Source organism: Ctenocephalides felis, unplaced genomic scaffold (genome assembly GCF_003426905.1).
Source record: "Ctenocephalides felis isolate EL2017-DRISC unplaced genomic scaffold, ASM342690v1 CF-g0.4_SCAFFOLD_01886, whole genome shotgun sequence".
NCBI lineage: Eukaryota > Metazoa > Arthropoda > Insecta > Siphonaptera > Pulicidae > Ctenocephalides > Ctenocephalides felis.
Window position 1 is genome coordinate 93,694,101 of NW_020538040.1, and position 14,679 is coordinate 93,708,779.

The following is a 14,679-nucleotide window of genomic DNA, read 5'->3' on the forward strand; positions in this document are numbered from 1 at the left end:
ATATAACTAGTGGTGCATGGTATCGTGCCTTAAGGCAAATTGCTGAAACTTTCCGTACCGTAATGAAATAAATATTCGAGAAATATTAAATAATTTTACATAGATTATTATAAATACTTTCATTATTCGTATTTTATAGACGAAATATGAGAGCTTAAAAATTGTACGACAAAGTTTATATATGTTTACATGAAAAGTAAATAAACAAAACTGGATCAAGCAAAGTTAGAATGAAGGAACTATCTCATATTTCTAAGAATTATATAAAATGAATACCAAAATTAAAATTATTAATTTGCTTATCATACGATTCATGCGCGGACGCCCAATGAAAATAAAAAAATAATAAAAAAAAATTGCTTATTGAATATTACAAATCAGTTGATCAATTAATTGTATCCATACATACGCACACACATACACTCATATGCCCACACATAGATACATCCACTTTTCGTTATATTTATTATTATCTGTCACTTATTGTTTTTATTCCACTTTATTGTTTTTCTAGTTATATTTTTATTATTCAGAAATTTTATTTATTAATTTTATTATTATTATTATTTATTTTTATTTTATATTAAATCATCATACTACGGATATCAATTTAATGTAAATACTATCTTTTATTTTGTACTCTTTTTTATTTAAATTTATGTTATTGTTTAATATCATTACTAGATGTTAAATTATTTAACAGTTGTAATAAATATTGTAATATAAAAAAATGTAAGGTATGCCAAAATGTTCAGAAACCTCTAAAACGTAAAGATATGCAAAAATTTTCATTTTTGATTTTTGGACGATTATAATAATTTCCTTCAAGGGAAGTTAACAAGTGAATAAATAAAATAATAATTCGATGTGAATAAAAAATATATTTAAGTATTATGATATCAATTACCGCATGCCCAATTTGACTACTTGGCTCGAAATCTAATTACATCTCTGGATTCAAGAAGCGGTAGAGCAGTACCGCAAGCGGCTGACAGAGCACAGTTCGGCCCACAGGCCCACGCCACAGGTAAGCTTACTTGCTCACCTATGAAACTCCGATCCGTCAGTATTGTTTTTAACCTCGTGGTGAGCGCACGTTGGTCACAGCGCATCGGTGTGCACCAAATACCCATTGCTGTATTTAATCTTAATCGAATGTTAAAATTAATTGTACAGTGATAACATTAGTGATAGCGTTTCTGTCGCCTTTTGTGCTTTCGGGTGACAAATTTGAGTTTAGTGCCATCGTTTGAATCCTCTTCTGTCCAGGTCCAGAATCAGCTGGTGAGTGATAATTGATTTCCTAACTAATTAAGAAATTGTTGTACCTATATTTTGGTTGCTTGCGTCCATGCGTTTACGCATGACAGTTTGTACCGAGAAAATCCAAGTTATTAATTAAACAAACAAAATTTTTATTCAAAAACTTATTGATTCGTAACATATATTTATTATATATTACGTGTGTTGAAATGATCGAATATGTAAAAGATGTGAAATTTAATTCTGTCGGCCTTTACGTTGACATTGTGAAATGTCAAACACCCACGCGGACGTTAAAACATTGAACTCTTACGATTAGTTACCGTACATCAATTATGAAGGATCCGTACACGTTATTAGCATTAAACTGGTTGCAATTATGCTAACTAAGATCCAGTTGCACGATTTTCCACTTAACAAATATCCATTGCTGTATTTAATCTTAATCCAGTGTTAAAATTAATTGTACAGTGATAAATTGCCTCGTTAAACTGCAGTTGACTTACTTTTCGATAATGAAAATTATTTTTGCATTAACTTTAATTTTGAATATTTTATTACTAAATTCAAATTGATTTAATAAATTTAGTAAATATTTTAAAATTAGCAAAGAAAACTTGATAAAAATAAATTTAAACTAAATATATGCAATATAACTATGTTATGAAAAGGCAATTAAAATTATTTATTACTGTAGAAATATTATTTGAAACATTTACATGTTAAGTAATCGGATAGGGTGAGCGGTGGCGATATCGGTTCGAACGTGGGCTAGCACCAGCTAGTCCCAGGTTAGCTGGTTCGATTCCCGCTACCGCCAAGCCTGACATCAGGCAACTTTGATGTCAAACTTCCACTTGAGGTTATAGATCTTAAATATAGCTCATCGGTATAGTTGCATACTTGAGGTTATAGATCATCGGTAAAGTTGCATACATATAATAAAAATGTCAGTAAATACTTGGAGTATAGTTAATTGGTCATAATTGGATTGAACAACTACTGGGTTCAAATATCCATATAATAAAGTTAAAACAATTACTGAATGTTCTAAGTGTGGCAGCTTGTTATTATAAATGTAAACAAAAATCAGATCGACAAATGTTATTTTAATATCGTGGCCCTTTATATGTTGAAAAATTAGCATTTATCATAATATTTATGAAAACATTTATAAAACACATAGCATTTTGAATATCGTCGAAATGCATGATTGCGTTTTTTTTTTTTTTTTTTTATTATATATAATTATAATTTATTTCTTAAATATCTACATTATAATTTACAAAATTTTGTACATAAATGAATTATTCTTATTTTTATTTCTTATTATGTAGTCTTTCCGCTTCTCTCTTAAATTCCTTTCGATTAATGTTAATTCTTCAATTCCATTGTATATATTATTTAGAACACCAGATAATAGCCATATTATGATATTGTTTTCTTCTTCTGGTCTTTTCATAATGTCGAATTTTATTAATTTATAATCTTTCTCATTTAGATTAATTTTTAATAATTTCAGTCTATGCTTCATCCAATTCCATATCTTTTTATTTTCACCGCACTCTGTTAAGAAATGTATTGCATTTTCTTCTTTATTACATTTTGTACAATTAGCAGTATCAGCCATTTTCATTTTAAACAGCTTCATTTTCATGGCTATGCATTCATTGACTATCATATAGTTCGTGGTTCTCCAGTCAGAAGGAATATTTTTGTTTTTTAAATTCTTCCAAATATTATTCCAGTTCAAATTCGGGTTTTTCTCCATTATTCTTGGAGTATAATCATTAGTTAGTTTTATATATATTTCTTTTGTTGTAGTATTTTCTAGATTCCATTGATATTTTTCATTTATAATTACCCATTCTTTTTTAATAGATTTCGGAAAATGTTTATTATTGATCCAAAGTTCTAAAAATCCTGTGTTGATTTCCTTTGTTATGATCTGTTTTATCATATTTTTAAAGAGTAATGCTTTACATTTTTCAGCAGTTGATATTAAATTTAGACCTCCTTGGTTTTCTTTCAATTTTAATTGATTTCTATTAATTCTTATTCTATAACCATTCCAGATATAGTAACCTATTATAGTTTCAATTTTTTGTGAAAATACTTTATGCATTGGTAATACTTGCGCTAAATACCATAATTTTGCTAAGGCAAATTGATTTATATGCCAGATTTTTTGAATTACATTTAGTCGTCTTGATAAATCTGTATTTAATGTCACTCTTATATTATTAATTAATTTATTCCAGTTCTCATTAATCATTTCCTCTAAATTTTTTGATATAATCATTCCCAAATATTTAATTTTCGGGGTTTCTGGTATGTTGCTTTCTGAATCCCTTGCCCATCTCATACCTAGCGATAGAAATGTGGATTTTTGTTCATTTATTTCTGCTCCTGAACTTTTACAATAAGATTTAATGATTTCTAAGGATTTTCTTTCTTCACTATTTGATTTAACTATTAAAGTAACATCATCAGCATATGCAAGTATCTTAACATTTTTAGTTATTATATTTTGACCTTCTAATTTTTTTTCCAATTCTTCAAGTAAAGGATCTAAACCAATAACAAATAGTATCATTGACAAAGGACATCCCTGTCTGACGGATCTTTCAATTTTTATATATTCAGATAGATTCCCATTTATTTGTAATCGTGAAGTTGCGTTTTTATTAAGATTCATTATTACTTTGGTTATTTTGTCAGGAATTGATATTTTCCTTAATACATGCAGCAAATAATCATGTGACATCATGTCAAAGGCTTTCTTAAAATCTATGTTTATCAAAGATGCTTTTTCATTATGTTTTATATTATAGTATGCCACCAAGTTTCTAACAGTTATTAAATTATCAACAATATTTCTTTTATCCATACAGCATGATTGCCCCTGGTTAATAATATTTTGAACAGCCATTTTTATTCTATTTGAAATAATTTTTGAAAATAATTTCATATCACAGTTTAAAAGCGTAATTGGTCTATAATCGTCCGTATATTTTGGATCCTTTTTTTTCGAAATTAATATTATTATTCCTTCATTAAGTTTTTTATTTATCTTTTCCGGTTCGTTTAAAAATTCGTTAAATATTTTAACTAAAAAGGGTGTTAAAATGTCTTCATATTTTTGATAAAATTCATACGGAATGCCATCTATTCCAGGTGTCCTATTTTTACTGCTTGTCTTAATCGCTTCCCTCACTTCTTCCTCCGAAATTTCTTTTCTTAGTTGTTCATTAGAAAGAATGCTTATGTTTTTATTATATTTCCTTAGTATGAGATCCATTTCCTTATAATTTATCGGTTTTTCTTTGTAGAAATTTTTGTATGATCTTTCCATTTCTACAATTATTTCTTTTGAATTTTTTAAACAAATATTTTCGTTATTAAATAACGATTTAATGAATTTGTTTTCTCCATTGATTTTTTCCTTTGCAATTTGATATGTAGTAATGCGCTCTTCTTCTGTAATTGTTTGGGTCCTTGATCTTATTTTAATTCCTTCGTTACGAGTATCATATAATTTTCTAATTGTGGCTTTTGTTTCTTTAATTATTTCCCACATTTCACCATTATTATTGTGATTTTCAACTGCCTCCTTCAATACCTTTTCAAAAAAATTTATTGTATTATTGAAATCTATTGCATTTTGTCTGGATAAATTTTTTGCAAAGTATTTTAATTTGGTTTTTACTTTATTTTGCCACCAATCAATTACATTCGTACGTGATGAAATTTTAACAATTTTCTCCCATTCTTGTCTAAATAAATTATCAAATTCTTCGGATTTAAGTATTTTTGTGTTCATTTTCCAGTAACTTTTTCCAAAAAATGGCACTGATGTCACAACTTTCAATTTTAGAACTACCGCATTATGGTCTGAAAAGGCTACTGGAATTACTTTGCAATCAACTATTCTATTTTTTATTAATGTGTCAGTATAAAATCTATCTAATCTTGAAGCTGAATCACCCCTAATAAATGTAAACCCATTATCTTTCTTATTTAAATACTCCCACGCATCTTTTAATTTTAATTGGTTTAACAATCTTTTTAGTGCTGCACTATAATTTGTTCTTCCTTTTTGGTCCTTGGCATTTAATACACAATTAAAATCGCCTGCGATCATGATATTAGATTTGTTTGTTCCTATTATACTGGCTATATCTTCTTCAAATAATTTCTCCCTTTGTGGACGCTGACCATTACCGGCATGGGCATATATATTTAATAAATTTAAATCATCTATGTTAGCACCTATTATTCTAGAATTTTCATGAAGGATTACATTTTTTATTTCAATTCCTGGTCTTGTTAATATGGCAGTACCTCTTTGATTTTCATTAATGTTTACTATACCTTCATATGGTTTAAAAAATCTTAAATCGTTTTCATTTATTTCTTGTAACAATATTATATCTAAGTCATTATCTGTTATAAATTTTTTCAGTAATATTTTAGTCGTTAAACTTCTAATACCATTTATATTTATTGTGGCAATATTTCTGATTTTATAATTATTCATCAATATGTGTTCTTAAAAAGGAATTTAAGAAAAAATTTAAATTATATAGTTTTTAATTTTGTTATTTCTTTATTTATTTCAGGATTAGGTGTTTCACCATATTCTTTTCCATATTCTAGTGATCTTTCTTCTTCTGACATATCTATATCTGAATCTTGTAGAATACAATTCATTGAAGAAATTGGTGTATTTATATCCATGTTTTCAATTATATCCTTCATTACTTCCTCTGTATTTGGGGTTGTTATTTTAATTTTTTTATTACTGATAGGCGTTTTTTCTGTTTCATTTATGCTTTGTTTTCCTTTTTCTTCTTTTTGTTTTGTTTTTTTATATTCAGTCATATAATTAGAACTTTCTTTGTTTTTTATAATTATTATTTTTTCTTCTTTTTTATTATTTATTTCTTCTTCATTTTTTCTAATTTGATCATTTTTTTCCTTTTGGGTAACAACAATTTTATCTATTATGTTTTCTTCATTATTATTCACTATTGGTTTATTTTTCCCTAAATCTTTTAATCTTTCTCCTATTTTTGAGTTCATTGTACATTCTTTTTTCACGTGGCTTGTTTCTCCACATTTAAAACATTTCCTTGGTTGTCCTCTAATTATTATTGTTGTGTTTTTTCCATTCACTTTAATCATGTTTGGAATTTCTTTTGTTACTTCTATTAATAAGGTTCTATTTCCAGTGTAGCAGTTTATAATGCCTTCTCCTGTCCATATATCTTCTTGGTACTTTAATATTTTGCCGTACTCTGACATTATTTTCCTTATTTGTTCTTCCGATGTCTCCCATTGTACATTTAACAATTTTATCCACTGTGGCGGTTCCCTAGGTTCACTATATTCAATTTCATAACACTGATTTTTATCGGACTTAAATTTTATATTAGTTTCATATTTACTTTTAATTTTATTTATAATTTTCTCATTATTAAATTTCACATTTAATACCTTATTTTCCATGGATATTCCGTATATACAGCTGACATCTTCATAAATACTATTTAAAATTCCTTTTAACCACAAATGAGCAGTTAATGGCGAAATTATTCCTTCAATTACTTTGAAATTAAATAGAAGTGTGTTTTTCGGTTTAACACACTCCATTATATAGTTATTAAAATAACTGTTTTATTATAAATGTATACCAGGCAAGCCTGGATTTTTAACGTGTTTATTTTGTTACGCAATCGATGTGTTCACTTCGAATGTTTAACACAAACGCGTTTTGGATACAAACAATACATACAATACAATAAAATATTAATCATATTTTTATTTTTTAAATTAAAAATCAAGACATAATACATAAATAAATAATTTTTTATTTAGATATGATACATAAATAATTATGTATTTAAATTTAAATATATATATATATATATATATATATATATGTGTGTATATATATATATATATATATAAATTTAAATATATATATATATATATATATATATATACTATTATTTATTTGGAATTTGAACAATATCGCAAGCCATAGGTATGGTTACTGCTTTGGCTCTGCACTATAAACGTTAATTTATATATTTCATTTTTACATCGTTGTTGAAATATGTTTTACGATTTAAAATTTAATTTAATTTTATAAATATTATCTTCCCGAAGGAGAAGTTTGTTTTTGCCTAAAAATCCAATTTGCTAATTTTATCTTTTCTGACGTTCGAAGCTATTCTGAATCGAGTGAGACCAAATTTGGAAAAAGTTTGTGCGTGTGTTAGTCAATTTTTGACCTTCTGCGGGTCTTTTATCAAAAAGGGCTTGACCGATTTAAAAAAATTTAAAAGCCAATCGATGTAACTCGATAAAGTCTAGGGTTTTAGCCTGCAATCCTAAATCGTTTTTAAAAATTCACAAACTATTTGAAAGATGTCATTTGCGAATCTCTGATTGATTTTGGACAAAGATTGGCCAAGCTGTTTCTTAGTAGCTGTCGAAAACAGTTTCGATAAAACTTTTCATGTTGATTGGTATCATGCTCATAAAGAACATACTACAATTTTACAAAAACCTATTTAATTTTAAAAATTCATCAAAGTTTAAAATAATGAGTCAAAATTTGTGCCAAAAGTCGCTTTTGTAATGTGATAAGTCAAAACTTGAATTTGACAAATTTAAATCGAATTGGAATAAATTCGATAAGGATGAGCCGCAATTAGGATTGCGAGAAGATCAGCCAAGCCGATCAAACTAGCTTTCAACTAGTTTAATTTTTTTTTTAATTTGTTTTACTAGAAAAATCTTTATTGTTCTTTTAGTCCATGCTATACTGCAAATTAGTCACATCAAAGGGCTTTATTTTAGACAGCAAGGTTTAGAAAAAATATCTTTTAAATAAACAAATATGGAATGATACGTCACTTCGATGATCTGTATAAACAATTTTATTGTAAGCATATTGTTATGGCAATAAAGATATTTATACAAATAAATAATAGAAAATAAAGGCAATTAAATAAAAATAATACCATCGGAAAAAACTGATTTGTCCTAAATTTGTGATCGAGTGCGTAACATCAAAACAATGTTGGACACACTGGCGCATTCCCAAAGCGTTATATCATAGAATTGCGTTTTTTTAAATTCGATTTGTTTCTATATATTCCAAATTTCAATTACAAAACAGTATATATTTACTAAACCTTTCGTCGTTGCAACTGCAACGTCATGATACGACAAAATAATAATACGTAACTGTGCATTTCTTATTTCTAATATTTTATGTTGTCAATACAAATTTAGATTAGTCACGAAAAGTTAATAATATTGACAATTGGAACAATAGAATAACAATACGCTCGTTATAAGAAGTACCTTATCTCATATTATTATTATTCGATTATTTGATAATCTGCTCAAACTCTGATGAATCAACAAGTGAACCCTTTCCTCTGTGCACTATCATGTTACAAGAAGAATAGACAGTGCTTTGTTTGATTAATATTATCTGGCAATAAACAAATATATGAAGAATTTGATTTAAGCGATATATTTTTAAATTCATTGTCAGCAGGAATATTTTTTCATTTGAATAATAAAATTAATATTAAATGTGAAGAATAAAATCATAATTGTTTTGTTTATGTGTATGGATATATCTATGGATATACAAGTACTATGTATGTATGTGTATTTATGGATATGTATTTTTTTAATGTCCTGAACTAAATGCCCCTTATGTTTTTTTTATTTTCAAATTTACTAGCCCCTTTCTCTATTTTGTAACTGTTTATACAGTTTTTTTATCGAAATTATATTAAAAAGTACGTTAATTTTTATATTAAGTGTACTATAGATTAGATATAAAAAATGAATAATAAATATATAATATATTATATATTACATATCCGAACCTCGTGACGGCGCCCCCTTGACGATGCGCCCGCATTTTTCGCATGTCTTGCATTCGGGGTAGCCCCGGTCCTGCATATGAGAAATCCTTTTTTCAGGAATATTGAAGTATTGAAATGAAAAATGTTTAAAAATAACCTCACGAAATTGAATTGAACATTCACTAAAAATTATAATTGATAATACTTATTATTAGAGTTTGCGTTCAAAGTTCCTGAAGAATACATCTCATGTCCCCGAAATGTAGAAAATATTCTGAAGCTTATTTGTGGGTTAGTGATTACAGCTGTGAAATTTAAATCAGATTTTAAGTTCAATATGCGCCTCAACCAGCTTGAAGTCAAGCAGTAGTGACATTAGTTTTCACTTGGAAAAATAGACAGCAATATGTTTCCAAGTGTAAATAGCCTTCACCCGGCATTGGTGCAAAACTAGTTGGTATTGGTAAACAAAACTAGTTGGTATTGATATTGTTCCTTAAAGCAAGTTACATGAACTTCTCGATATGAGTAAATAATCGACTCAATAAAAAAAAGTAAATTAATTTATGAGTAATTAAAAGTATTCCGAGTGGATTTATTACAAAATCATAAAAATCGTCGAAAAAAAGGTCAACATTTATTACAAGAAAACGGCCCGGCCGATTTTTTCCAAAACTAATCAGCACGATTTCTAACGAATATCTTTCGAACAGTTTTTAAATTATCAAAATCGATTCAGAATTGCGGACTAAAACGTAGACGATTTTTTTTCCACTTTCTGCTATTTACAAAGAAACGGTTAGGCCAATCGTCACACAAAATTGATAAACGATAGTCTTCATCGAGATACATCGAATGGCTTTTAAATTGAAATCGGTCCAGTTGTTTTTGAGAAAACGTCGATTTACGGCAGAAAATCTGTTCGCGCACACGCTGACACACACCATACATACTTTTTTCAAATTTGGGTTCATTCGATTCAGAATGGCTTGAAACGTAGAAAAAACATAAAATTAGCGAATTGAATTTTTTTATGAAAACATAAACTTTTCCTTCGGGAAGTTAATAATGGTGACATTATAGAAATTTTAATAAGAAGATTCAACACAAAGATTGGATAACTGCATGGGTTGCCTTCTGTAAAAATTGACGTAGTTAATTGAATAAACCGTCACAACTGCTCATAGAGCCCATAAGTTCTTGATCAAAACTTTAAATTTTTTAAACAATCCTTTGTTAAAATGATAGGATTCGTATGCGTTTGCGATGATCTCTCAATGTATCGACATCTCAGCATGAGATTGTTGCATTGTGGTTTTCATGGCACAACTTTTACGCTCGCTGGACTTGTGTATTAGTTTTATATCTTTCACCATGATTCAAAACTGTTCCTTTCTTCTCGTCTGACATCGAGATGATATATCAATAATGTATCGTGCCAACATAAGTCTTGTAAGTTTTGTAAGTATCCCGTTCTGGTTAGCCTTCGACGCGACGCAGCTATATATTTCTCATGTGACATATTAGAAAGTATAATTTGTGCTATAACAAAGTAGCTATTGTTGTTTGGTTATGCTTCAATACAGATGATTTTTATGCATTTGCTCTGAAACTCGACTTAGGTACGTTTTACGTTTGGTCTACATCGATAATGCATCGTGGACGAATAGATTGACTTGGAATCAATTATCTTGCACAATTCGTTGCAAGCTCACAATAATTTCATTGTTTTTGTTGCAAATGCTGTGAAATTTTATTTTTACGGCACAAAATATTTGCAATTAATTATGAGCTAAATTAGTGCAGTAATTTCTGCATCGTGCTTATATATCCATTCATACATGCATTGAGGCTTCTATGAAATCAATTCTATTTAGAAATCAATGTTACTGTTTTTTGAACAAATAAGCATCATAATATACATTAGGCTTCCCCGTGGATTAGTGGTGAAAGATATGAGATTTAATTTAGAAGTCCCGGATTCAAGAAACGCCTGATGCAGTAGGGACATCGGCTTTTACTTGAAAATATATATAGCAATATGTTTCCAAGTGAAACTAGCCCTTGCCAATAAAACATTTTTATAAGTAAAAATTCATCGTATAGAGATAGGGCAATTGTTTGGGTTACCATCTATAAAAACTCACGTAAGTAAGTCAAATCATTAAAACAATTTCTAGGATCTTTATATATATATCTATATATATATATATATATATATATATATATATATATATATATATTGAAATGAATAAAACAGCCAATGCGTCGAATGTAAAAAATTTATTTTGATTTTTTATACGTTTCGAGACTAGATGTGTCTCATCATTCAGCTAAAAGAAATTTACATTATAAAGAAAAAGTTTTAAAAAATGAATTTATAATGGAAAAATAATTGAAAACAACAATTATATACACCAGATCAGGAAAAACCACACTATATTAACACATTTTACAACACCACAATCACATGATACTACTGTAGGAAAGCAAAAATAATTTAAGAAGATACCAAAAAAGGTAAAAGTACTTACTTCGAACAAAGAATCTAAAAAAGTAATACAAAACAAGAGTTTTTTTTAAAAAAAAAATTATTTACTGTCGACTTTTCGGAACTACGTACGTTTCATCTTCAAGACATCTGTCAAGAAACATGATCTCGATAAGATTTAAACAAACAATATATTTAAGAAAAGTAGAAAATGGTGAATTTTTATATAAAATGAATAAAACTGTAGAAGAGATAAAATTACAAAAATATGACACTACATATTGGTTTCCGCCACAGAGGAGCAAGGAGCAGTTCATGATCAGTCTCAATTGAACCCTTATAGCACACACTTCATTCTATTGAAAACTCAGTCTAATTGTTTATAAATATATTTTATGAAAATGTGTGCAAAAGTCTTTTGTTTATTCTGATTACCATTTTCTGCAAATTGGCACAACATAAATAGTGGTAGCGGTGAAATTTGAACTAAAATATTAAAAAAAATTGGCGAAAGAAGCGATAATTCAAAATGGTAAAAATTAACAATTTGGCACAACAATATAATCAAAATAAAAAATACATGACAATACATATACAGTATACACACACACACACACACACACACACACACACACATATATATATATATATATATATATATATATATATATATATATACTCGTATATATAATATGAATCTGTATGAATATATATATGTAATTTTTTTTTTATAAGATCTTGCCAAATGGCAAGTCTGACTGTCAACATTTTTGCATTATTTTCAATATTACATAAAAATTAGTTGCTTGATTTATTTATTATACATTTATCTATTTGCCCTCGCATGATATTATTCACTAAATACGTGATATACTTCGCTTTTTATTTCTTTTTTGACCATGTATAAATTTTGTTAATTGGCTTTTCATTCGATTTCTTTTATTGCCACTTTATATCACTTACCATATTCCTCTCATTTAAATACGACGTTTAGCTATTTATCATGTTTTGATTTTTTGTTATTAATTACATATCATGTAGGTATATAATGATACATCTTTACATATCAAATTAATCATATTTTGCTTGCGATACTACACGTTTTTTCCGATGGTTTGAATTTCGATCTCAATTTTTTCAAAAGAACCGTTAACTCGTTTAAAAGGTTTACTTTTTGGGATATAATTCAATTAACGAATATCGTATCGTGTTTGTACCGTAATTATCATAAAACGTGTATTCTCATAACGTTTGCACATTTGAGTTCACATAACGAAAAATTACCACTTGTATTGTGGAACTTGACGCTTTTTGTAATGCTCTTTTTATTACATTTTATTACGTTTGTAACTGTTGTGATGATGAAAGACGACACGGACGTGCGATATACGAGGAAACGGAACGCCGAAAATATAAGTAATAGTACGGGCGCTCGATGGATATTTCGAATATATTTTGTTTTTATTAGGCAACGTTGGTTTTCGTAATATGCACAATACTGAATATCAAATATTCGGCCTACCTCCCTGATCGAATGCCGAATATTAGGCAAACTATCCTAGGGACTGTAGCACCCACTCGTTTGTATTAATGCAGGGAAGACTTGGTACGATTGTGCCACTTCTTTTTTTGATCAGTCATAATTTTGTTAATTTACGCATTAGCTGGGAGAAAAGTTAATTAAATGGTGATTTGTACATTTGTCTACGTGGAAATACAGAAATACTGCCCTTAAATACGATGGATTAGCCATAAAATCAAATTATGCAAGAAAAGGGGCCAGTATCATAACCCCCAAAGACTTTTGTGATAGGGTATAAAAGTAGGATAAAAACAATAGATATAAACACCAAAATCGTTTTTAACAACTTTTATTGTCGTTAATAACAATAATATGTAACACAATACAACATAAATATTTAAATAAAGCTAATGAATAAAATATAACAATATATAACAAAACATATTTTTTTAACCAAAGTTAACAAGAATTCTTTATTAAATATATATTTTTTTCTTATATTGAATATCTTTTCTTTTTCGTATTTTGTCTTAAGTTTGATTTTTTTAAATCAATTTAGTCTTTACCCGGTAAAGACAAGAAATACATGTCACAACCGTACCCACAAAATTTGTCACAACCGTACCCAACGCAGACTTTTGAAAACAAATAGGTAATTATTATAACTGAACTAAATTATCTACGCAAAAACTAATTGCTAGTAAGTAACTACTAATGATCAACTTACAGCAAAATAACAATGTGATCTATCTATATACAATCAACAGTTAAGATTCGAACATGAAAACTTAACTTTTGACCCTTTAAAAGCAATGCAGTCTACAGATCATATTAATGTAAGGCACTTACTAAAAGTAGTAATGGAAACTTGTTCGAACAAACATACATAATCTTCCTCTCTTTGAACCCTATTTCAATATCAGTAAAGTTTAGCTGTTATAACGACTGTCACTACCGTACCCTGGCACAACCGTACAGTCTCCTTTACTCACTATCGGTCGAATAACAAATACCTAATGTTATCTTTTATATTACAAAAGTTAAGAATCATAATCAAAATGAGAATATGGTGCAGGATAACTATTTTTTGCATATTTAGGATGTGGTTTACTGTTTATTTTATTTTCTAGTTAAGATGAAACTCTACTTTGAAAATTTAAATTTATTTGCTTTTCAAATTTCATGGATTATTATGATGTTATGATATATTACTAATACGTAAGAAAAGATCTATTTCTATCGAAATAGAGTTTTTTTTTTAATGTTGATGCATTTCTATTGGCTATGAGTTTTGATTTAGACTTTACTCTTCAGTTTTCACCCTTTTCGTTATAAGCAACGAAGAAATGAATTTTTAATTTATATAAAGGCGAAATACTCCAATGTAATCATCGATTCATTCACATTAATAATAACAAACATAACAATAATGTATCTTTTGCGATATACTATCGTACTTCGATGAGTATTCAGAAAGGCGTTCGTCACGTGTTCAATTACAATCT

At 28.1% G+C, this 14,679-nt stretch overlaps 1 protein-coding gene across 1 annotated transcript in view; it reads left to right on the plus strand.

Moving 5' to 3' along the window:
• Window positions 1–1,175: 1,175 nt before the first annotated feature.
• LOC113377431 overlaps window positions 1,176–14,679 on the plus strand; it is a 133,278-nt gene continuing 119,774 nt past the window's right edge. Inside the window, exon 1 of the mRNA XM_026617749.1 lies at window positions 1,176–1,284. The gene's annotated coding sequence lies outside the window, so the exon portion shown is untranslated. The remainder of the gene's footprint in view (window positions 1,285–14,679) is intronic.